We start from the raw sequence: 24,733 nt of genomic DNA on the forward strand, positions 1-24,733 counted from the left end.
AATAAAATCTCTGCAATCAAAAAATCCTAACCAGAAAAATTCTCTAATATCCCAGATAGCAAAACTTTTACTGTAACCCTTCCAAATTTATGTACACTGACATCAGTACAGAAATATATGCATAAAAACTACTGAAACATTTATCAAATAAAAGTCTCTTAGGGATGGAGAAGTAAAATGATCCTCAGCCAAAATTTTGATCCCATCATTTCTAAAGGTGTCAATTCATTATTTTGAATGAAAGATAAATGCCTCTGAGGCTATATTTTCAATTTTTAAAATAAAAGAGAAAATCTAATGTGATTAATAAATGTTCCTTCAAGAATTTCATGCATTTTTAAACTATTAGCAATAGACACATAAATTAAATTTTTAGTATAAAAACTCTCTCAAGTCACAGTATCTCTATTTTAAAGGTTTTGTGTTAATGCAATTTTAAGACTAAAGTTAAGAGTACTTCTAATAATAGTGAAGGAATGAATGATGGAACAAAACTTCCAACATATAAAAATTATAAAAACTGAGTAACAGTAAAGAATCTATTTAAAAACCCTGAACAAATCCAAAAAGCCACCAAGAATAGTTTAATCCCCAAATTTCACTTAGAAATGAAAAGAATTGCCATTTTGCGGCTAACCATCATATCTATGGCTCAGAAACACAATGGCAGAAAACCACCACCTTGTCAGCTCACGGTGCTAGGATCAGAATTCAGGACTAAAAGAGCACAAGAAATTTAAAGGGAGAAATATGCTAGCAGCAAGAGAATCACAGGAAGAATATGACCCAAAACTGAATATAACTTGTGCCAAGTCCCTAGCCGACAATTAAACTATACATACTTCGGGGAAATTCTCAGAGAATTCAGCCAAAAAGTAGGCAGAGATCAGAGAAAAATGTATACACTTGATGCTTTTTGAAACTGAGTGCATCCCCCAAACATGTGTGCTATGGATTGAATGTCTGTGCTCTCCAGAATTCATATGTTCAAACCCTAAACCCAGTGTAACTGCATTTGGAGGTGGGGAACTCTGGGAGAGGTAATAGGTTCAGATGAGGTCATGATTCGACTCCCCATGATTCGTTTAGTGCCCTAAACGAAGAGGGAGCAGAGCCCTCCCTCTTTTCACCATGTGAGGATACAGGAAGAAGGAGGCCATGTGCAAACCAGGAAAAAGGCCTTCCCTATCCACCTACCATGCTGGCACCTTGATCTCGTATTTCCCAGCCTCTAGAACTATGAGAAATAAATGTTTTTTAAGTCATCTAGTTGGTGGAATTTTGTTATATTAGCTGGAACTAACTAAGACTAAGACTAACTGTTATCTCTGGTGGCAGAAAATTGATGTAAAATGGACTTGAAGTGTCTAAGTATAAATTGTAAAATTGATAGAGCAGCTGAAAATTAGGGAATCATCTATAGAAGAAAAGCAGACAGAGTGAGCTCTAGCTCAACCTAAATTCTTGGCTGGCAACCAAGGAAAAAAATAGGAACAGAACAGACCACTCCAAGGAACCAGTCTCAAAAAAGCAGCAGAGAGAAACCAAAACAGTATAAAGAGGTATCAGATACTGCCTACAAGCAGAGCAAGGAAGTCTGCAGTTTAAGATGAGAAAAGGACAAAAACAAAACAACAGGAAATAAAGCAATACTCCCCAAAAGAACACAACTGAATCTAGAATGGTTAAATGTTCAATTTTTAAGTAAAAAATACTAGATGTGCAAATAAACAATAAAGTATGGACCATATAAGAAAAAAGTGAACAGAAACTATGAGTAAACCAGATATTAGTTTTAGCAGGCAGAGATTTCTTGACAGCTACCACAAATTTTTCAAATATTGAAGAAAAAAATACTGTCAATGAATGAACAGATAGGAAATCTCAGTAGAGGTATGGAAACTATTTTTTTAAATGAAATTCTAAAGCTGAAAGTAAAATATTGAAATGAAAAATCACTAAATGGGATCAAAATAAGAGAGAAAACAGCAGAACAAAGATCACTGAACTTAATGATACATGAATATAAATTACCCAGTATGGAGTACAAAGAGGATTAAGGAAAACAAACAGGACCTCAAGAGATCTGTGGGACAATAGCAGGTGGTCCAGTATATGAGTAAGTGGAAAATAATGGCCCAAAAGTTCCCCAATTTGGTCGAAAACATTGATTCACATAGGCAAAAAGCTCACTGAACAAGTGAAATAAACAAAGAAAACCACACCCACATGCATGACAATAAAACTGCTAAAGGCCAAAGATAAAGAGAAAACAGTAAAGAGGCCAGAGAACAAAAATAAATTATATGATTTTAATGATTATAAGGTTCTGGCTAACTTTACATCAGAAACTACGAAAGCCAGAAGACACTGGAACAACATTTGAAATGAAAGAAAAGCTTCTCAGCCAAGAACTACATACAGAGGAAAACTATCATTCAAAATTAAAGATGAAATAAAAAATACTATTGCTTGGAATAAGTAGAATGATAAGTTAAAGAAGAATAGAATAAGTTAAAGATGTGCTTAAATGGAACAAGTTAAAGATGTAATCTCTAGTGTAACAACTAAAAATAATTCAAGGAAATACAGTTTTCAAAACAATAAAGAAACTTAAATTAAATACTAAAAATTATTTGGGTAATAAGAAAGAAGGTAAGGAAACTCACTCAAGAAGACAGATACACCCCTATGTTTATTGCAGCATTTACAATAGCCAAGTAGGGAAGCAACCCAAGTGTTCATCAATAGATGAATGGATAAAGATGTGGTGTGTGTGTGTGTGTGTGTGTGTGTACACATACATATAAGAGAATATTACACAGCCATAAGAAGGAATAAGATCTTGATATTTGCAATAACACGGATGGACCTAGAGAATATAATGTTAAGTGAAATAAGTAAGACAGAGAGAGACGAATATCATATGACTTCATTCATATATAGAATTTAAGAAACAAAACAAATGAACAAAGAAAAAAGAGACAAACCAAAAAACAGACTCTTAAATAAAGAGAACAAACTGGTGGTTGCCAGAGGGAAGGTAGGTGTGGGAATGGGTAGGGGAAAAAAAAAAAAAAGAAACCGAGAAAAAAAATTATGTCATAATCAAAACAAATCTAAGGAAAATGACAGAGATAAATACAACTGTATCAAAAATTACATTAGGTAAAGATGGACTAAACCATTCAATTAAAAGACATAGTCAGAATGTATTTTAAAAAAGACCCAGATATAGGCTGTCTAAAAGAACCCCAAATTTAATATAAGGAACAGAGACTGAATGGAAAAACTAGAAAAAAAGATGTACTATGTAACTTGTAAGAATAAGAAAGCTAGAATAGGTTAATATTATTCAAAACAGACTTCAGGGAAAAAAGGACAGATAATAATGATAAAAGGGTTAGTACAGGAAAACACTATAACAATTACAAATGGATATTTGCCTCATAACAGAATTTTAAAACTATCAAACAAAAGCAGGCAGAATTAAAAGCCGAAAGAGATAAATTCAGAATCTTCAGTGGAGAACCTGACATATGTCAATTTAACAAGGAAAAAAATTAATACTCATAGAGAAGATCTGAACAATAGTACCACCTTCTTAATCCAACTGATACTTAATATAGCACTACACCCAACAACTACAATATACTCACTGTTATCTGATCAACTATAGGACAATAAAAAAACTCAAAAGATTAAAAAGACTAGTCTTATGAAGTATATTTTCTGAATACAACAAAATTAAATTAAGATTCATCAACAAAACAACTAAAAGACCAAAATACCTAATTAAAAACAGTGCTAACAGAAAATTTTTAGCCTTAAAGGTTTTTATTAGAAAAAGAAATCTAGTTTTAGTGGTCAAAATTTCCTCCTTAAGATAGAAAAATAAGATCAAACTAAACCTAAAGTGAATAGAAGGCAGAAGAAAAAAATGAGAGCAATAATGAAATGAAATAGAAAACAAATGAACTACATAGATATGAGCTTCTGTGTTTTTCAAAGAACAAAAGCTATAAATTTTGATAAATCAACTGTGAAAATCATTTGCTTAATGGCACAGTAATATCATGATGCTTAGATTATATATTGGTAATATATAGAGATTAACAAGACAGAATGCAGAGACCCACATCTATAAGAGAAGTGGCTTTTTGCTACAGTATCAAGGTATCAGTGGAATTCAATCAAGAAAGAAGGTCCCGCACATGAAAAAAATGCTCAATATCACTCATCATCAGGGAAATACAAATCAAAACCACAATGAGATATCACCTCACACCTGTCAGAATGGCTGAAATTAACAACTCAGGAAATGACAGATGTTGGCGAGGATGTGGAGAAAGGGGAACCCTCTTAACTTGTTGGTCGGAATGCGAACTGGTGCAGCCACTCTAGAAAACAGTATGGAGTGTCCTCAAAAAGTTAAAAAATAGAGCTACCCTATAACCCAGGAATTACACTTCTAGTTATTTATCCAAAGGATACAAAAATACTAATTTGAAGGGGCACATGCACCCCAATGTTAATAGCAGCACTATCAATACTAGCCAAATTATGGAAAGAGCCTAAATGCCCATCAACTGAGGAATGATAAAGAAAATGTGTGTGTGTGTATGTATATGTATACGTGTGTATATATACATACATATATATGTGTATATACATATAATGGATAACGGATTATTACTCAGCCATCCAAAAGAATGAAATCTTGCCATTTGCAATGACGTGGATGGAATAGAGTGTATTATGCTAAGTGAAATAAGTCAGTCAGAGAAAGACAAATACCATATGATTTCAATTGTATGTGGAATTTAAGAAACAAAACAGATGAACATAGGGGAAGGGAAAGAAAAATAAAATAAGATAAAAACAGAGAGGGAAGCAAAATATAAGGGACTCTTGACCATAGAGAACAAAACTGAGGGTTGCTGGAGGGGAGGTGGGTGGGGGGATGTGCTACATGGGTGATGGGTATTAAGGAGGGCATTTGTTGTGATGAACACTGGGTGTTATATGTAAGTGATGAATCACCAAATTCTACTCCTGAAACTAATACTACACTATATGTTAACTAAGTTGAATTTAAATAAAATCCTGGAAGAAAAAAATAAAAATAAATAAATAAATAAATAAATAGGAAGGAAGGTAGGTCCTGGAGTAACTGGCTATCTGTATGGGAAGACATCCTGGCACCCCAAAAAGGAACATCAAGCCTACCTCACTTTATAAGTCAAAATAAATCATGGATATAAATGTAAAAACTAAGCCTATATAAAACTACTAGAAGAAAATCTTTGTGACCTTGAGGTAGACAAGGTTTAAGCAAACATCAAGGTTGAAAAATAAATTGGACTTTATAAAAATTAATAGCTTTTATTCACCAAAAAAGTTAAGATTAGAATCAAATTTAAAATGGGCAAAAGATTCTAAGGGTAAAAGGGAACATACTCTATGCTTTCCCCTGAAACAATCACAAAACAAAATGCCAAAACAACAACAACAAAACCGAAGTGTTTTTAAAAAATGGTTTACAAGACACTGGACATCAGGCAACAAAGAATAGTGACTCCTGAGCAACAAGACACAAATGAACAGTGGCTTATTACTACAGATCACAGCACAGGGAGGGAGAACCCAGGTGCAGCCTGGCAACATCCTGATTTGAGGCATCAGAGCTGAGATTCCATGGAGACTAAGGCAACTAAAATTCAGAGGACAGAATACAAGAGAGGAGACAGTAGCACAGAGACAGAACTGTGAAAATCTATTGAGAATCCCCTTTGTATAGTCAGCAAAGTACCAAATAGTGCATGCCTGTAAAGAAAGTACAAGAGGCAAAAGAAAATACCATCCCAAAGAACTGATCAGACCAGATCAGAACCTGGTGCTCACACAAAATGGAAAACTTGTTCCAACAAGCCAGACAGAGAAAACTTATATAACTCACAAGGTATTTGTTAGAATATTCATCAAGTTCATACTTGAGTTGTGAGAACATTTAGCACTAGACTGAGTACTGCTCCAGAACCAACTAACATATCATAATAGCAAGACCTAAGAGGACCAAATTGTCTCCAAAGAATTTAACTGCAACCCAGAATAAGGCTTAAAAATATTACAGAATTGCAAAAATATCCAGACAAATCCAGAATTATGGTTGGAAATTTCAATTTCTTTCTCTTAATATATGATTATACAAGTATAGCAAAAATCAGCAAGGACATAATAGAGGTGACTACATTATCAACCAACTTGACCCAATTGACATTTACAAAACACCCCATAGAAGAACAAGCAAAATACACAGTTTTCAAAATATTCATTAAAATAGCACATATTCTGAGCCATGAAACATCTCAATAAATTTAAAAGGATTCAAATCATCAAAGTATGCTCTTTGGAACAATGAAAGTAAATTAGAAATGACTTATAAAAAGACATCTAGAAAATCCCCAAATATTTGAAAAATAAATATCACCATTTTAAATAACCCCAAAGAATAAATCAAAGTGAAATTCGAAATTATTTGAACTGAATGAAAATGAAAACACAACATATCAGAATCTGTGGATGCTCCTATAGAAGAAGATACATAACACTAAGTGCTTATATGAGAAAAAATGAAGGATCTCAAAGCAATGGCCTCAGTTTATTCTCAAAAAACTTAAAAAAAAAAAAGGAACATAAGCAGGAAAAAGAGGAAATAATATAGTTCAATGTGGAAAGCAATGAAATAGAAAACAGAAAAACTACAGAGAAAATTAATGAATCTAAGAGCTGGTTCTCTGAGAAAATCAATAAAATTGATAAACGTCTAGAAAGACTGATGAGAAAAAAAGAAAGAAGAAACAAATTATCAATGTCAGGAATAAAAGAAGTATCATCAGTATAGATTCTACAGATACTAAAAGGATAAAAAGGGAATATGAATAGCTTTATGCCTATATATTAAATACCTTAGGTAAGATGAACTAATTCCTTGAAAGACAAAACTACCAAAGCTCACTCAAGAAGAAACAGATAACCTGAATGACAATATTTCTCTAATTTGTTTACTAATTTCTCCATTAAAGAAATTTAATTTTTAGTTAAAAACCTTTCTGTAAAGAAAAATCCAGGCTAAATTGTTTCACTCCTGAATTTTATTGAACATTTAAGAAAGAATATCAATTCTACACAAACTCTTTCAGAGAATTAAGAAATACTTCCCAATTAATTCTCTGAGGCCAGCATTACCCTGACACAAAATATAATCAAGGATATTATAAGAAAATAAAACTGCGGACCAATATTCCTTGTGAAAAACAAATGTAAAAATTCTAAATATAATTTTAGCAGATTAAATGAAACAATATATAAAAAAGATAACAGACCATGACCAAGTAGAGTTTCCTACAAGAAATGAAAAAGTGTTTTACGTTTGAAAATCAATGTAATTCACTACATTAACAATTAAATAAGAAAAAAAGATCATCTCAATAGTCACAAAGCATTTTACAAAATCCAACATCTATATCCAAAAAAAAACCAAAACCTGTCAGCACACTAGGACTAGAAGGGGGTTTCTTCAACCTCACAAGAGGCATTTACCAAAATCCACCAGCTAACACCACACATAATGGTGAAAAAGACTAAGTACTATCTGACTAATATCAGAAATAAGACAAGGATATCCAAACTTTCCACTTCTATTCAATGCTGTATTTGATGCTGTAGTCTGAGCAGTCAGGCAAGAAAAAGAAATAAAAGACATCCAGATTGGAAAGAAGTAAAACTGTCTTCATTACAAACAGCATGATCATCTCTGCAGAAAATCTTGTGGAATCTACAAAAAAGCAACTAGAATGATAAGTGAGTTCAACGAGGCTGCAGGATACAAGATCAATATACCAAATTCAAGTGTATATCCATATATTAGCAACAAACGATCAAAAATTAAAATTTTTTAAATATTACATATATATATCATTTGTAGTATCATCACAAATATAAAATACTTCAGGATAAATATGAAAAAAGAAAATGTCAGAGACCTCTAAACTGTAAGCTACAAAACACTGTTGAGAAAAATCATATAAGACCTCAATAAATGAAAAAATATACCTTGTTAATGGGTCAGAAGACTCAATGTTATTAAGATGTTAATTCTCCCCAATAGATCTACAGATCCAATGCAATCCCAATCAAAATATAAGCAAGGTATTTTGTGGAAACTGACAAAATGATTACAAAATTCATATGGTAATAGGGGTGCCCAGGTGGCTCAGTTGGTTAAGCATCTGTCTTTGGCTCAGGTCATGATCCTGGGGTTCCTGGGATCGAGCCCCACGTCAGGCTCCCTGCTCAGTGGGGGGCCTGCTTCTCTCTCTCCCTCTGCTGCTCTCCACCTGCTTGTGTTCTCTCTCTCATTTTGTCAAATAAAAAAATAAAATATTTTTTAAAAATTCATATGGTAATGGAAAGGATTAAGATAACAAAAACAACTCTGAAAAAAAGAGTGAAGTGTGAAGACTATAACTACATGATTCCAAGTGTTATAATGCCATAATAATCAAGATAGTGTGGTACTGGCATCAAGCAGATATGTATTTCAGTGGAACAAACAGAATGTCCAGAAATAGACCTACACATTTATGAACAACAGATTTTATTGCAAAAATACAAAAGCAATCCAACAAAGAAAAGGTGATCTGGTCAAAAAAATATGCTGGCAATATTAAATTTCCAAGATGCAAAAAGAAAAAAAAATGAACTTTGATCCATAGCTCATGTCATACTCAAAATTTATCTCAAAATAGATCATAGACCTAAATGTAAAATCTGAAACTACAAAACTGGTAGAAGAAAACAGAAAATCTTTGTGGCCTTTGGTTAGGAAAAGATCTCCTAGATCAACACCAAAATCATGTCTGTAAAAGAAGAAATTAATAAACAATACTTCACCAAAATTGAAAACTTCTGGGGGCGCCTAGGGGGCACAATCAGTTAAGCATCCGACTCTTGGTTTTGGCTCAGGTCGTGATCTCAGGGTCATGAAAATAAGCCCCATCTAGGGCTCCACACTCAGCACAGAGTCTGCTTAAGACTCTCTCTCCCTCTCCCTCTGCCCCTCCCCTCCATGCTCTCTCTCTAAAATAAATAAATAAAATCTTTCACAAAAAGATTAAAGACTCCTGTCTTCAAAAGGCACTCCCAGTGGGGCAGCTGGGTGGCTCAGCTGGTTAAGCGTCTGCCTTCGGCTCAGATCATGATCCTGGGGTCCTGGGATTGAGCCCCACATCGGGCTCCTTGCTCAGCAGAGGAGCCTGCTTCTCCCTCTCCCTCTGCCTGACACTCCCCCTGCTTGTGCTCTCTCTTTCTGTGTCAAATAAATGAATAAAATCTTAAAAAGAAAAAAGGCACTCCTAGTGAATGAAAGAAGCACAGCACATACCTGATATAGTACCTGAATCTAGAATATATAAAGAACTCTCCAAACTTAATTATAAAGAAACAACCCAACACAAAAATAAGCAAAAGATGTGGACAGATACTTCACTAAGAAATATATATAGGTGGCAAATAAGAACATTGAAAACATTCTCATCACCATTAGTGACGAGGGAAATATAAATTAAAGCCATAATGAGCCACTTTACACCTATCAAAATGTCTAAAATAAAAGACTAACCATACATGTGGTAGTGATGAGGAATAACTGGAACACTCATGCACTGCTGGCAAGATTATATAATGGTACAACCACATTGGACAACAGTCTGGCAATTAAGTTAAACATAAACCTACCATATGATCCAGTCCTTCTATTGCCAAAAAGAAAGTATGTCCACACATGTACACAAATTTTCATAGCAGCTTGTTTTATAATAGCCAAAACTTGAGAACAACACAAATTTCCATCAATAGGTAACTGGGAAAACAAACTGTGTCATACACATACAATGGCACACTATTCAGCAATAAAGAAAAATATATGCGACAACATAGATGCATCTCAGAATAATTATGCTGAAAGAAATCAGACAAAAAGATTACATACCATATTATTACATTTATAAAAAGTTCTAGAAAATGTAAACTCATCGGCAGTTACACTAACTAGGTGCCTGTGGGAAAAAAAGCAATGAGAGAGGGAAAAAGTATTATAAAGGAGCCTGAATAAGCCTTTGGTTATGAAGCATAGGTTCGCTATCTTGATTGTGGTGATGGTATCATAGGTACATACAGAAATAAAAAAATATCAAGTTGCATACTTTAAAATATGTGCAGTTTACCGTATATTAATTATACTTCAGTAAAACTTTAAAAATAGAAAAATTTGACTGGACTCTATACAAAAGTAGATACACAAATGGCCAATAAACAAAGATAAGATGCTCAACATTATTTGACATCAGGGAAATGAAAATTAAAACCACAGCAGCATAAATCTACCAATCCATTACAAAGGCTAAAATTAAAAAGAACAGCAATATCAATTGTTGGCAAGGATCTGGAGAAACTTGAAATCTCATATACCAGTCATGTAAATGTAAAATAATACAACCCCTTCAGAAAACCATCTGGCAGGTTCTTACAGGTTAAACCTAAACCTTCCAAACAAGCCAGTCATTCACTTTCCAGGTAAAGAAAACACATGTCCACTTGAAGAACTTTTATGAACGCTCATAACAGCTTTAGTAATATCCAAAATGGAAAACAACTCAAATATCTATTAACAGATGAGTGTAAAAACAAAATGTGATATATTTATACAAAAGAACATTACTCTTCATTCAAAAGGACTACCTGCTGATACACATCCAGCATCATGGATAAATCACAAAATCATAATGCTGAGGGAAAGCGCCAAACACAAAAGAGTACATAATGTGTACTGTGATTCTACTTATATAAAATTTTAGAAAATATAAACTAATTTATAATGAAAGCACATTAGCAGTCATCTAAGGCTGAGGTGGAGGGGAAAATGGACTACATAAGGGCAAGTGAAAACATTTGTGGTGATGGAATTATTCACTATATAAGTGTATACCATATTGATTTTTAACACTTCTCCAGCATTTTTGGCTCTGCAAATTAGCAAAAGTAGTTTACTCTCTTGGTTTTTCTCAATGAAGTATCACTGGCATTTCTGATGGGAAAATTTCTTTCTCGAATGGGCTGTCTTGTACACTGTTAAGACATAAAGTGTTCCTATTTTTTCTCCCCAACCACTACGATCCTATATATTCCATCATATATTTCCAAAAAGGCCCAAAATCACCAAATGTGATAAATGAAAGCCTAATAAACTTTTATTTATCATATTTGGTACTTTCTATAAAATGATACTGACCAAGAAACAAAATCAGTAACAACTAGATCTATAAGATGGGAGCATACAATCTAAGAGGTCTTGTCCTTAAAGGGCTAATCCTATTATCATTTTTACTTTTTACTTACAACCCTCATCAGGTAGAATACTCAGGAAGGTCTAAATAGAAAGAAATAATTTCTTACTCATTTCCCACTCCTCATCACTAGTGATACTAACACTACTCAAAAAAAAGAAAATGTTATGAGTCCCTGGGTGGCTCAGATGGTTAAGCGTCTGCCTTCGGTTCAGATCATGATCCCAGAGTCCTGGGTCGAGTCCCACATCGGGCTCCCTGCTCCTTGGGAGGTTGCTTCTCCCTCTGCCTCTCTCTCTCTCTCTCTCTGTCTCTCATGAATAAATTAATAAAATCTTAAAAAAAGAAAAGAAAAGAAAATGTTGTATAACATGTACTTTTTATTGCTATAACAGAAGAAATATAATTTCTAATTTTAAAACTGCATAATTAATAATGATTTGAGCATTGCCAAAAGGATTATGTGGTATGTGGTGTGGCATGTGTAAAACAGAATGAGAGTTAAACTGAGTGGGAGAGAAGGAGATACTCAGAAAGAGAAATCCTTTAAAAATGAACTGCGAATAACCTAGACAAAATATCATCTCCAAAGAAGACATGAATGCTTATTTTTTTGTTTCTTTCTCATAAAGGTAATAAAGAGGAAATGAGAAGTGAATGGGAGATAATAAACAGTATTAACATTTTCAAAGGCAGAGGGAATAAAGCTACCTACTAATGCTATGCAGATTAAAAGTCAGTAAGAGAGTATCATGACAATAAATCTGCATACTCAGGTAAAATGAATTTGTCAGACAAATTTCTAGAATAAAATCTTACAGAAACTGATTTAAGATTAAACAGAAAAAAAGAAAATAAACAATAAAATAGAAAGCCTTCACAGTCCTTTAACCATCAAAAAACCTGAATAAATAGTTTAAAACCCCTCACAATAATAATACTAAGCCTAAATTGTATTATAGGCTAGTTCTACCAAATATTCAAGGAATATATCATTTTAATCCTACATAAACTTTCTGAGAATAGAAACTGATGAACCGGGGCACCTGGGTGGCTCAGTCATTAAGCATCTGCCTTCGGCTCAGGTCATGGTCCCAGGGTCCTGGGATTGAGCCCCGCATCGGGCTCCCTGCTTGGCGGGAAGCCTGCTTCTCCCTATCCCCCTGCTTGTGTCTCTCTTGCTGTGTCTCTCTCTGTCAAATAAATAAATAAAATCTTAAAAGAAAGAAAGAAACTGATGGACCACTCACCATTATATGTTTTAATAGACTTAAATTTTAGAGCAGTTTTAGGTTCATATCAAAATTGAGTGGAAGGCACAGAGATTACCATATATCTCCTTCCCCTATACATACATAGCCTCCCCCATTATCAATATCCCCTACTAGTGTTCTCCATTACATTTACAAGGCTAGTATAACCTTGATGCTAAAGTTGGAAAAGGAAATAAACTAATACTAATAAACAAACAAACCAAATGAATCCAGCAATATAAACAAAAAGATAGTACACTACAAGTACGTTCAATTCATCTCAGGTCTGCAAGGACAGATTAATAATAGAAAATCAGTTATTATTCACACATTCCCATATTAAAAGGGGAAAACTTTAAAATGATTTCAATTAATGCAGGAAAAATTTTTGTTAAAAAATATACAAATAAATGATTTCTAAAAAATCTTATCCAATAGGAATAGAAGCAAATCTTGTCAAACAGGAAATGATATCTACCAAAAACCAAAAAGAAAATTATTCTCATTAGAAAAATATTAGCAGAATTCCCATTCAAATTCCAAGTAGGACAAAGATACTGCCAATTAATACAATAAACATACAAAGTAGACAGACATAAATTTAACAAAATACTTGCAAGACTTTTACAGAAGAAAAAAATTGTTTTTTATTGAGACATTTTTAAAGTACTAAATAAATAAAGAGGTATACTATGTCCATGGATGCTAAAATGTAGTATCTTACGGATACAAGTTCCCACCAAATAGATCTATAGATTCAGTGCAATTCCAATCAAAGTACCAACAAGGATTTTTGTAGAACCTGACAAACTGATTCTAGCTTTTACATGTAAGAAAAAAAGTCCAAGTAGTAATAAAAGAAAAAAATTACATATAAGACTTCAAATTATAAAACTATTTATATAAAAACATTGTTAAGAAATTAACAGATAAGCCATAGACCAGGAAAAAATATCCACAACACATGCCTAACAAAGGAATTGAACATAGAATATGTAAGAAATTTCAACAACTCAATAATAAAAAGAGAAATAATCTTTTTTTGAAAAATAGATAAAAGGCTTGAACAAATACTTTACAAGGAAAATATACAAATGGCCAGTAAGCACAGAAAAAAAGTGTTTAAAATCATTAGTCACCAGAAAATTGCTAGTTAAAACTCACAATGAAAACCACTTCAAATCCATTAGAATAGCTGGAATTCAAAGGTCTGTAACACCAAATATTGGCAAAGATGTGCAACTGAAACTTCTTGTTGAAACATAAATTGTTTATGGGAATGTAAACTAAAACAACTGTGCAAAACCATCTGGCAGTTAAATATACACCTATCATACAATCCATCTATTCCACTGCTGGGTATTTATGCAAAAGAAATGCAAACATATGTCACTTCAGAGACATGTACACAAATGTTCATAGCTGCTTTAGTCTCAAAAACTGAAAACTCACTGCTAGATATTTACCCAAGAGAGACGAAAACATATATTCCACAAAGACTTGTACAAGAAAATCCACTGCAGCTTTATTCTTAATAGCTCCAAAGTGAAAACAAGCCAAAATATCCTTCAATAGAATGAATTGGTACATTCATACAATGGAACAGTAGTCAGCAATAAAAGGAATAAACTACTAATATATGCAAAAACATGGATAAACCCCAAAACCTGCTAAGCAAATGAAGCCAGGTACAAAAAAATACATACTATGAGATGCCATTTATATTAAGTTCTTGAACTAATCTATTGTAAATGAAATTAGAATAGTGATTGCCTCTGGAAGCTGGGGGAAGGGACTGACTACAAAGGAGCACAAGGAAATTTTTGAAAGGGATGCAATATGGAACACAAATGAATATATTTGATAAAACTTACCGAACTGCATACGTAAGATTTGTGTGTTTTACTGTATGATTTAACTTACATTTTTAAAATCACATAACACCCTTAACTCTGAATTACCAAAAATAACTGAAATGAAGAAGGGTAGACATCACTACACTCTTTTGACTTATTATTATAGCTAATTATATTAACAAATTTCACAATATTGAATTACCTTTATATTTCTAGTTTGAACCACTCTTAACTCCTGGTTCATTTTTCCGACTTACTGCTGGATTCTCTGATAAAGGTCTACTTATATATAGTTTTTCTATCAACTGTTTATAAACTCAAGAACATTATTTTAAAAAACTATTTCATGCATACCATACAATAAAGCAAATAATTATGCCAATGTTATTAGGAACACATTCACTGAAAAAGAAAAAAAATATATGTATAAACTAAACCTTAAGTCAAAATCCTGTGATAATAAATTTCAATTTAAAATAATAGGATGAATTCATGCTTTAGTATACCATATTTCATTGATTCTGAACGTACATTTTGAATATTATTTTAACATATCTGTAATGAGGATGCATTTGCATTAGGTGGTATCTTAAAATTAATGGCAATTTTTTTTTTAAAGATTTTATTTATTTATTCATTAGAGACAGAGAGAGAGAGGCAGAGGGAGAAGCAGGCTCCCAAGGAGCAGGGAGCCCGATGCGGGACTCGATCCCAGGACCCTGAGATCATGACCTGAGCTGAAGGCAGACGCTTAACCATCTGAGCCACCCAGGCACCCCAATGGCAATATTTTTTCTTTCATAGTAGTACATAAAATTACAATTCACCGCATCTTAGACTCAAGGAAACACAGTGTGTTCTCAAGTTCTGCCCACTGAACTAAAGAAATGCCATCCCTGCAGCATCGTATTTTGATCTCTAAATACCATTCTTGACTAAAAGGAGCCAAGGTTATTTGGGTAAATGGTTAATTCCAGGCTCCGGAACAAAAAATTTCAGTCTGAGACTGAAACAAAATGTAAAGAATCATTAAAACTAACAGGGTCATGTGTAAAGAACACAGGAGCCAATTTGAAGAGATTCATGCTGAACAAACTTGCTACAATTTGAGCATCAAAAAACAACAAAATAACAATTCTGACTGAAATATGTTGAATAAAATTCCCATGAATCCTTGTGATACTCAAGCAGGAGAAAGCAAAATGCAAAACAACTGACTACTACTAGAGGGGACTATAATACTAACTCTTCATTTTAAAAATTAGTGCTATAATGGAGGTTTCATAAAAAGTATCCAATGTCTACAGACATTTGATATGTATATCAAAATATAGGCCATACGTGCATAGCAACTTAGTGGGACTTATAGAGTTAAGTAGGACATTCAAGAAAGAGTGATTAAAGATTTGTACAGAAATTTTCAAACCTGTCTCTATTTTCCAGTATTTCTGTTCTAAGAACATACCCAAAATCCAGAACTGGGTGAAGCAAAGGAGAGCAGGTTGAAGAGAAGTGAGAAGGGAAACAGGAAACACAAGCTGCATCCTTTTGACTAATACCAATTATCCCTTTTTCTTTACCATCAAAATATGCATCATCAACAGACTAAAACAGCTCTAAATAATGCTTTTATATTTATACATAATATCTTCAGTTAGAGCGTAAAATGTCACTAGATCTTCACTTATTCAGAATTTACATAATCATTGCTATCACAAGGTGGAAGCTAAACTTCAGTTTCTGATGATCAGTTTAACCTTTAAATCGCCTGATTAAACTCCGTCTTCATTCGTAAAACCCCAAATTAGCAAACAAGCCACAATACAATATATGCTATAGCATAGGTCTTCTGTGAATAGCTGGGATCTTCAACTGCTTCAGCTGCAATACAAACCATTGAGCCTTGGCCAATATAAGTCAATTTGAATAATCAATATGACAACCTTATTTTTCTAATGCAAACAGGATTGCTACAGTAAGGTGTCTCACTGCCACATCACAGTCATGGCCTCTTTTAACCCCTAATTAGATTGAGGCGATTATCCCTGCTCTTCCTTACAAGTGTACAGCTTGGATAAGGGATGACAAAAGCTATCTGCCACTTATTCAGCCTTTGCAGACAGCAGGTTATCCAGGGAGATAGAGAATAAAATCAACAAACAATTGTTATTCATATCATCATCTAAAGTGTTAAGATAGTCACAGTTTCCATACATGCACAGTGAATATAGCCCAGAGCATGAGGTAACTGCAGACTGCTTAAGAACATCAGGGTTACACAGATGGAAATTCATGGTGATGTTGGGGAATTATGTCTAAATCAAATTCATCTGCATAAAAAGAAATGATCAGGGATTTGTCTTTTGTATATAATATATCAAGATTTCATTATGTTTCTCTTCATGAATTCTTTGAAGCTAAATTTTAATACTGATTTTTCTAAACACATAGCATTTATCATGAAAAAGAATGCCAAAATTAATGGTCTGTAGAAACTTAAATGCATTAAGATTCAATTAAAATACTCTTAAATATAAAACAGGAAACTTTTCACTATGATACTACATGAGTTCTTGTATTAAATTTAGATAATCAAGGGTTATTTCATTAACTCTGTGGATTCCAAATGTTTTTCTTAACTCTCATTACAATCAATTTCTGAAATCTTGTTCATCACTTCAGAGCAATTATTAAGAGAATTGTGGTCACAAGAAAATAATAGAGTAGTTGCAAAGACACCAAACTGACAGTTTCCTAGTAAGTTTAACTAAGCTAACTTGAGGACAATATAGAAAGCTGAGCCCACTGATAAGAAAAAACTTTGGGGGGAATATCTGCATCTACACTGATGATGATAAAATCACAGTGGAAGTAATAAGATAAGGACATGTTGAAAAGGATTTCATATCTTTTCCTTTCCACTTGCAAGAGTCAGTAGGTGCCTTTTCTTAAGGTCATAATCACTTTGCTAAAAGAAAAAGAATGGGAAAGCCACAATGTTTTATACTGAATTCTGTTTCTGTTTTATATTACTCATTCAATCAACATTGTTGCCTTTAAAGCAGCCAACTAGAAGTATACTCTTTCCAATAATTGAGGTCCCAGCCCCAAACTTCATCAAATGCCACTCCCAAGAACAGCCAATACATTTTAAACATATCCACCAGTAGCAAAAAAAATTGTCATATAAGCATTATTTCTATACACAGCCACGAGTTACTGAACCCAGATTCCCAGAGTGCTGTGATTACTTGGTAATCAGTGGATCATTTAACCAAACTGCATCATGAGTTTAATTTAGTGATTGCCAACCTGTCTGAGCAGTATAAGATTATCTAAAACTGTGTGCCTTGTTCCCCTGACATAGGCTGAAACATGACTTCATTCTTTAAGTCGAATACTAACTCAGAATATTGGGCAGGCCTTGAAAGCCGAGTCATAATTCACTTCTAAATGTGTCTCCAGAGCACCCACTGTTGGATACAGACACCCAAAGCTTATATATATATATGGAGAGAGAGAATGTATGTATGTGTATATATTTGTAATATGTATGCATGCATGTGTATATATTTGTTCTTTTACACATCTGCAGTCAACAATTTCATTTTAAACATCTGATTTTAAGCAACACGCTTTTCTTAGTACCCTAGATAGTCATTTATTTTTATAAAATCGACTTGATAAGAAAAAATGAAATCAATTGTCAAAAGATATGGGAATACTTTACTAGATATAATTAAATTTATTAACCTTAGTTTACTTAAACTGAGTGTTAAAATTTGAATTTGTTATGATTTTGTTTCTCTAATCTATTTCTGGTCTTTAAAAAAAAAATATATATATATATATAACACTTTCCAAAAGTAAACATAAATCATACACATCTACTGTAGATTTTAGACTAAAATATTTTAAGAATTTAGTAAACATATGATGGTAAAATTGCATAAAGCCAAACTATAGTAAACAAAAACATACAGACAGTTGTTTTCAATTACCTTTCTACTCAATATAGAGTTAAACCATCAGTGCTAAAATTCAAAAACATTAAAAGGAAAAGTAACAACAAATGACATTTTAGCCAACGGGTAAAGAACAACTTCACTCTTACGGTCTTATTTTAACCCATCTTTCTGTGTGTTATTTTACTATTTTTCAGCTTTCTTTGTTCTTTTACTTGGAACTATATATGTGCTTGAAAAGTTACTAGCAACTATTTATTAAAAGTACAAGAAAGAACTAGACCTTAAATAATTTGAGAAATGCAGTGAAAACCTAAATTATAACATATAAAATTATTGATTTTCAAACTTTCTTCTGCAGCTCAACTTTATAAAAAACTCCAATACTCTCAGCATATCTCAATAATATTCCCACTCAAAAGAAATAATGCATTATTGGTTTTTTGCTTGGATTAAAAACCATATGGCATACTGTAAATTTAATAACATTAAAGTTGAGGCCAATAAATAAAAGGTCCATGATCCATGGTCCTTATCCAATTCTGGATTTCTAACTAAAGAGTGGCATGATGGCCACACGTTAGTCACACATCTGACTAGAGAACTAGAAAATGGTTATCTCTGAAAGCAAGTAATTTACTGAGGATGTGGGACTTAATATTTTCAAAGCCATTAACTAGTTATTCTTCATCTTTACTACAAATAAACATGAAATAGGATAGCAGACTTAGGTCAACTACAGAAAAGAATTTCTAGAGTGTGTTAAGTACTTGAATAGATTGTTAAAGGAGATTGGAATTCTCTTAAGGACTTGAAAAAGGATACATTTTAATCTTTCAGAAATGGATTCTCTGAAAGTAAAGAAGTTGTGACAGTCCTTCTCACCTTAAAATAAAATTCTTAAAACCAAGTACTTATGGAATATCATGCTTTTGTATCTGTTTCATTCCTAATTTAAAATTTATCTAAGAGGAGTATATAAATAATAGAATATTCCAGATTTGATTTGGTACAGGGCTAGAAACAATGGGGATAATATACAAATAGGGCTCAGCACTGCATGAGAAAAGGAAGAAAGTATTAAAACATGAAACAATTTTAAAATTAAAATTCCGTATCATAACAACTCTTTAGGTAAGTTATAAAATGTAGTATCTTCTACCAATACAGTCTGTAAACAAACTATAAAGAATTTGAAACCAAGCAAGTAGAAATAAACCCCCTGAAATTGATACAAGTAGAATGATACAAATCTATTATTTTATTTATTCACTTAATTTTTTCACCAATATTAAACAAAGAAGCCCATTTTGTTTTGTTTTGTTCCCCAAATGGGGAACAGGTAATATATACAGAGAAAACATATCAATTTATTCAACAAGAATGTGTGCCTTAGAAATCAAACCACTATAAAAGTTCTTTTTATGTTGCCAGATCAAATTTTGAATGGACCTTAACCAAATGATCAAAGTTACCATCACCAATAATGGAACAAACCAACATCCTGTGAGTCCTGATATGATGTGCTGTGAGTCCTGATATGAGTAATATCACATTATTTCTGTGATATTCCTGACAAAAAAATGCACAACCTGACTCTAATCATTAGGAAATGTTGGAAAAACCCAAATTGAGGGACATTCTATCAAACAACCAGCCTATATAGCTTTAAAAATGTCAAGGTCATGAAAGACAAAGAAAAGCCAAGGAACTAGTCTACATTAAAGGAAACTAAAGAGACATGACAACTAACTGTAATACATGACCCTGGACTGGACTCAGCCTTTTATGCACGGTAAAGGTGGTTGACACGCAAATAGGAAGTTATATGACATAACTGGGACTATGAACTGATTATATATAATACTGTATCAACGTTAAATTTCTTGATTTTGATTACTGACTGTGGCTACCTTAAAAAAAAATTCTTATGGAATATACACAAAAATATTTAGGCATGAAGGGACTGATGCCTGCCACTTACTATCAAATGATTCAGAAAAAAGAGTACTGAGAGACAGACAGAAAATGTGATAAAGCAAATGAGGCAAAAATGTAAACAATTGGTGAATCTGGGTAAAGTGTATATGAGAGTTCTTTACTCTTCTTGAAACATATTTGTTAAGTTTGAAATTATGTCAAATAAAGAGCTGCAAAAAAATCTTAATTGGGTATATTAATTCCTACACAGCATTTTCAGTTCCAACCAGCAACTTAACCTCCTTCAAACCTGACAGCACCAGAAAGAAAAAATAAAACCTCACATTTAGTAGGCAAGGAAAAGCTACCCTTTAAAAAAATATACATGCATCACATAGTCCTAAAGCACTATTTACTACATTTAGAAATCTGGAATTTATAAAACTATTTAGAAAGTAATTTTCAAATGCCAGATTTTACTATTTTCAGTCTTAAAATGCTTTCACCTGATGATAATTTGACAAATCCTATCACCTGCTGTTTTAGGCATCCCATTCCCAAGGTGATGTTAACTCAGCAATTTTTTCCAGGAATTTTATCAATAGTGATATCTGAATTGAGATACAATGAGGAAAAAGTCATGGCATACAATCTAAAAAGATGGGATTCCCCCCCACCCCATTAACTTCAGAATATAAGAAGCTAAAGCCATCCAGATACAAAGTCTACAGTTCTTAATGGTTTACTACTTCATATAAATAGAGCTCTGAAAGTGAAACTAGCTAGCCTCTTGGGAGAGCTGATGAATAAATGTCTGAACCTGTGTGTGCTTTGTTATAATGCTACAAAAAGTGGGTCTGAAATGGCTTCACTGAAGCGCTGGAAGACTTACTTCCTGGGTGCTCAGCCATCCTTTTATCAGATATGTCAGTATCCATCCCTTCTAGTAATAGTCAAGAAATAGCATCATTAAATTCCCTCTAGAAAGGGTATTGTAATCAGAAATGACAAAGTAAATTTTCCGTCATCCACAGAAATAAGAAGTATCATATTATACTAACTGTATTTCTAATTATTTTACTGATTCAGTCAATAAATTTTTGGCTAGAGTAATAATATTTTCAGTTCATTAAAAGTGGGCACTTACTCATTGCTAGTGGTGGAAGAAGGGGAAATTCATACTAGCTTCCCAGGGTGCAAAATGACAATGTGTGTTAACCTCATAAAAACCAATACTCTTTGACCCAGAAAGTTCACTTCTGGGAATTTATTCTACAGAAATATAATATACACAAAGGTATTTAGATACAAAAATATTTCTGCATATATGTACATATACATATATGTATATGTACAATATTTATGTATAAGAATATCCATCAAAAACTAATGATGTAATGTATGGTGATTAACATAACATAATAAAAAAAAGAATATCCATCATTTCAATAATAAATGAAAACCACTTATATGTCGAAAGACACAAGGATTATTAAATAGGTTAGTATGTATCTATACAATGCAAAGTATGCTACTCTTAAACATGATGACATAATAGATTAGTATATTAGTACATCTATCAAATTTTTAAATAAACTGGGAAATATATACACATATACTAAAAATTGTATTTAAGTTATGGAGGGTGCAATCAAAAGTGTGTGTACCTCATTTGGGAGGCCACTATTCTATACAAGAGGCTGTGGCGGCCTAGACCAGAAGATGACAAACTATAGTCCTTAGGCTAACTTGGCCCCATTGCCTGCTTTTTTAAGTAAAATTTACTGCAACATAGACATGCCTATTCATTTATTTATTGTCTGTAGCTGCTTTTCACATTACAACCACAGAGCTAAGTAGTTCTGACAGACACTGTAAGCCCACAAAGCCGAAAATATTTACTATCTGGATCTTTATGGAAAAAAGTTTCTGAACCCTGGCCCAGAAACCTAGCTCACATTTCTCTCCAATGATTTCCAAACAGCCTTTCAATGTATTGAATTATGTGATATAATCATAGACGAAATGGTTTCCAAACTATATGCTTTGCATGTGCGGCAGGAGAGTAAAAGGATCTCTGTCCATCCATTCACCCCAGCCGAGGGGGCAAATGGAGCAAGTAAGGGGAAAGAAGGAAAAGAGGAAGATAAGGATTAAAGAAGTGATAAGAAAAGTTGGAAAGCCACTCTCTCATTAAGGGGCTGGAGGGGGAGGGGAAGACAAGGAGATCCTTATTTGGTAAAGGAGTTTGTATTCAGGAACTGAGTTTGTACTGGAACCCAAGTCTCTTAATATATAGCATGTATATTATATAGATGGATTCTCAATTTCTGAGGGGGAGAGCAGACAAATTTTTAGGTATTAAACTGGTTTGTGGCCTTCCAGAGCTCAACTCAATTCAGGAATCATAATCCTTAGTATTTGTTAATTTCTCTCTCATTCAAGTTAAATGAAAATCGATCAAATTGATTTAAATTTAATTCTTCTCTGGGGGGGCCAATAATGAGGAAAAAAAACCTTGAACAATGGTATATGGAAAATATTCCTTAACTTTAAGTTCCCTTACAAAAAATGTTAAAAGGCTCTTACTTGCTAATATACACATTTTAACCCATATTTTTGGTTCCAGTATGCACAAACTACAAATCAATCCTGTTATGGGCCAGTCTCAAAAGAGGAAACTCCAGGTGGGTACAGAAAAGGGAAGGAAAGTAGAAGAGCAAAAAGAAGTTTATTGCAGTGAAAATGTATAGAGGAAAGTAAACTCAGGACTCAGAACCGTACACCCTTAGCATTTGTAAGAAAGAAGATGCTGCGCCACATACTATACAATGAAGTTACCACGATGGGCAAAAGCCTACATAACCTTACATAACACTAGGCATGGGGCACATAGATTGAGAAAGACCTAATCAATAATCTCAAACATTCAAGTTATTTGTTATCTCTTGAACAACAGTAGGAACCAATGGATATAAACAACTATTAGCACTTCAGGGAAGAGAAATGTAAAGTTTTCAGTATAAAAGGATGAAAATGGCAATTAATGGTTGTGCTAGTTACTAAGCTGCTACCTCTGCCATAAATTTATTATAGAACTCTGCAAATGACATTTTTCCTTTGCCAGCTAGCTCCCTGTTAAGTTCTGCTAGGAAGAGGTGTGAGAAGAAAGTTGAATAGTTCCAGAAAGTGAGAAGGGCTTCCCTGTTTTACTTGCTGCTCCTGTCAGGGCTGCCCCTGCAACAACTCTTTACTCCAGAGGAAGTAACTCAGTAGAGTTGGTTCCAATTTCTGGGTTGTTGCTGTTGTTTTCCATTTTCCCAGAACCAGACCCATCATATTCCCTCAGAGGCCACTAGCACAGCCAAGCAGCATCCCCTTCTCAAAGGTCCAGCTCTTAGCTCTGTGGAGCCCATCCCACAAGCCCCTGAGGTACCAACACTAGTCAAGCAACACCTAGTCCTCCCAGGTCTGGGTCCCAGCTCTGCCGTTCTCTGAGATCTTAAATCATAATCTCAACCTCTTCTCTTCCCACCCCCCCCGCAAATATTCTGGAAAATATATGGAACGCTTCACAAATTTGTGCGTCATCCTTGTGCAAGGGCCATGTTAATCTTCTCTGTACTGTTCCAATGGTAGTATATGAGCTGCCAAAGAGAGCACCCAACCTCTTCTCTTTGTTCCCCCAGGAGCAGTACCTGATTCTTGCTATTACTATCTCTGTTATCTCAGTATTCCCCCTTTTGCATCACCCTCCCATACCTAATTAACCAACTCACCATAAAAAATTCTATTAAGATAACTAGTGTGGTTTCATCTTCCTGACTGGTCCCTGACTGATACAATGGTATGAAGTAGTCCTTATTTTAGATGTAATTAATATTCTCTTTAGGTGTTATTTTTAGTGTTTAATTTTAGTTTAAGGAAAAAATATTTGTAAGGACTATTAGAATTTTATTCACACTTCAGTCTCCCTAAATGTTTTTTTTTTTTTTTTCCTGTTAGGTATAAGATTTCTTTTTCCTCCCACAATTCTTTTGGTTAAATCTGTGAGAAAGCCCCAAGTAAGTCACTAATGTGTCTGTGATACTTATCCTTAATCTGTTCCATAGCTTCCAATTGTGTCTAAGCCCAAAGGGATGCAATGCAAATCTTCCTTTTTAACAAGAACAGCAAACCCTTTAGTTCTGGGCAGCAGTAACTGGAATAGCTAGTGACAGGTAGAGGAATGCATTTTAATGAGTTATCAAGAGGCAGCAGGTTAACTGAATCTCAACACCCCAGAAAAATGACCATATTTATTAATACTTATATTTTAAATATATGCTGGAGTT

The 24,733-nt window shown here is 33.6% G+C and overlaps 1 protein-coding gene and 1 non-coding gene across 2 annotated transcripts in view; both read right to left on the reverse strand.

Annotated features, from left to right (window-relative positions):
- RSRC1 (arginine and serine rich coiled-coil 1) overlaps positions 1-24,733 on the reverse strand; it is a 412,972-nt gene that overhangs the window by 245,007 nt on the left and 143,232 nt on the right. The gene's annotated exons all lie outside the window — the stretch shown is intronic.
- On the reverse strand, positions 23,956-24,062 carry LOC123834964 (U6 spliceosomal RNA). Its single transcript, XR_006788539.1, has one exon. It is a non-coding gene; the product is annotated as a U6 spliceosomal RNA (small nuclear RNA).

This window comes from Mirounga angustirostris, unplaced genomic scaffold (assembly GCF_029215605.1).
Source record: "Mirounga angustirostris isolate CCGP_5_RB_7025 unplaced genomic scaffold, mMirAng1.0.hap1 SCAF_1, whole genome shotgun sequence".
Lineage (NCBI taxonomy): Eukaryota > Metazoa > Chordata > Mammalia > Carnivora > Phocidae > Mirounga > Mirounga angustirostris.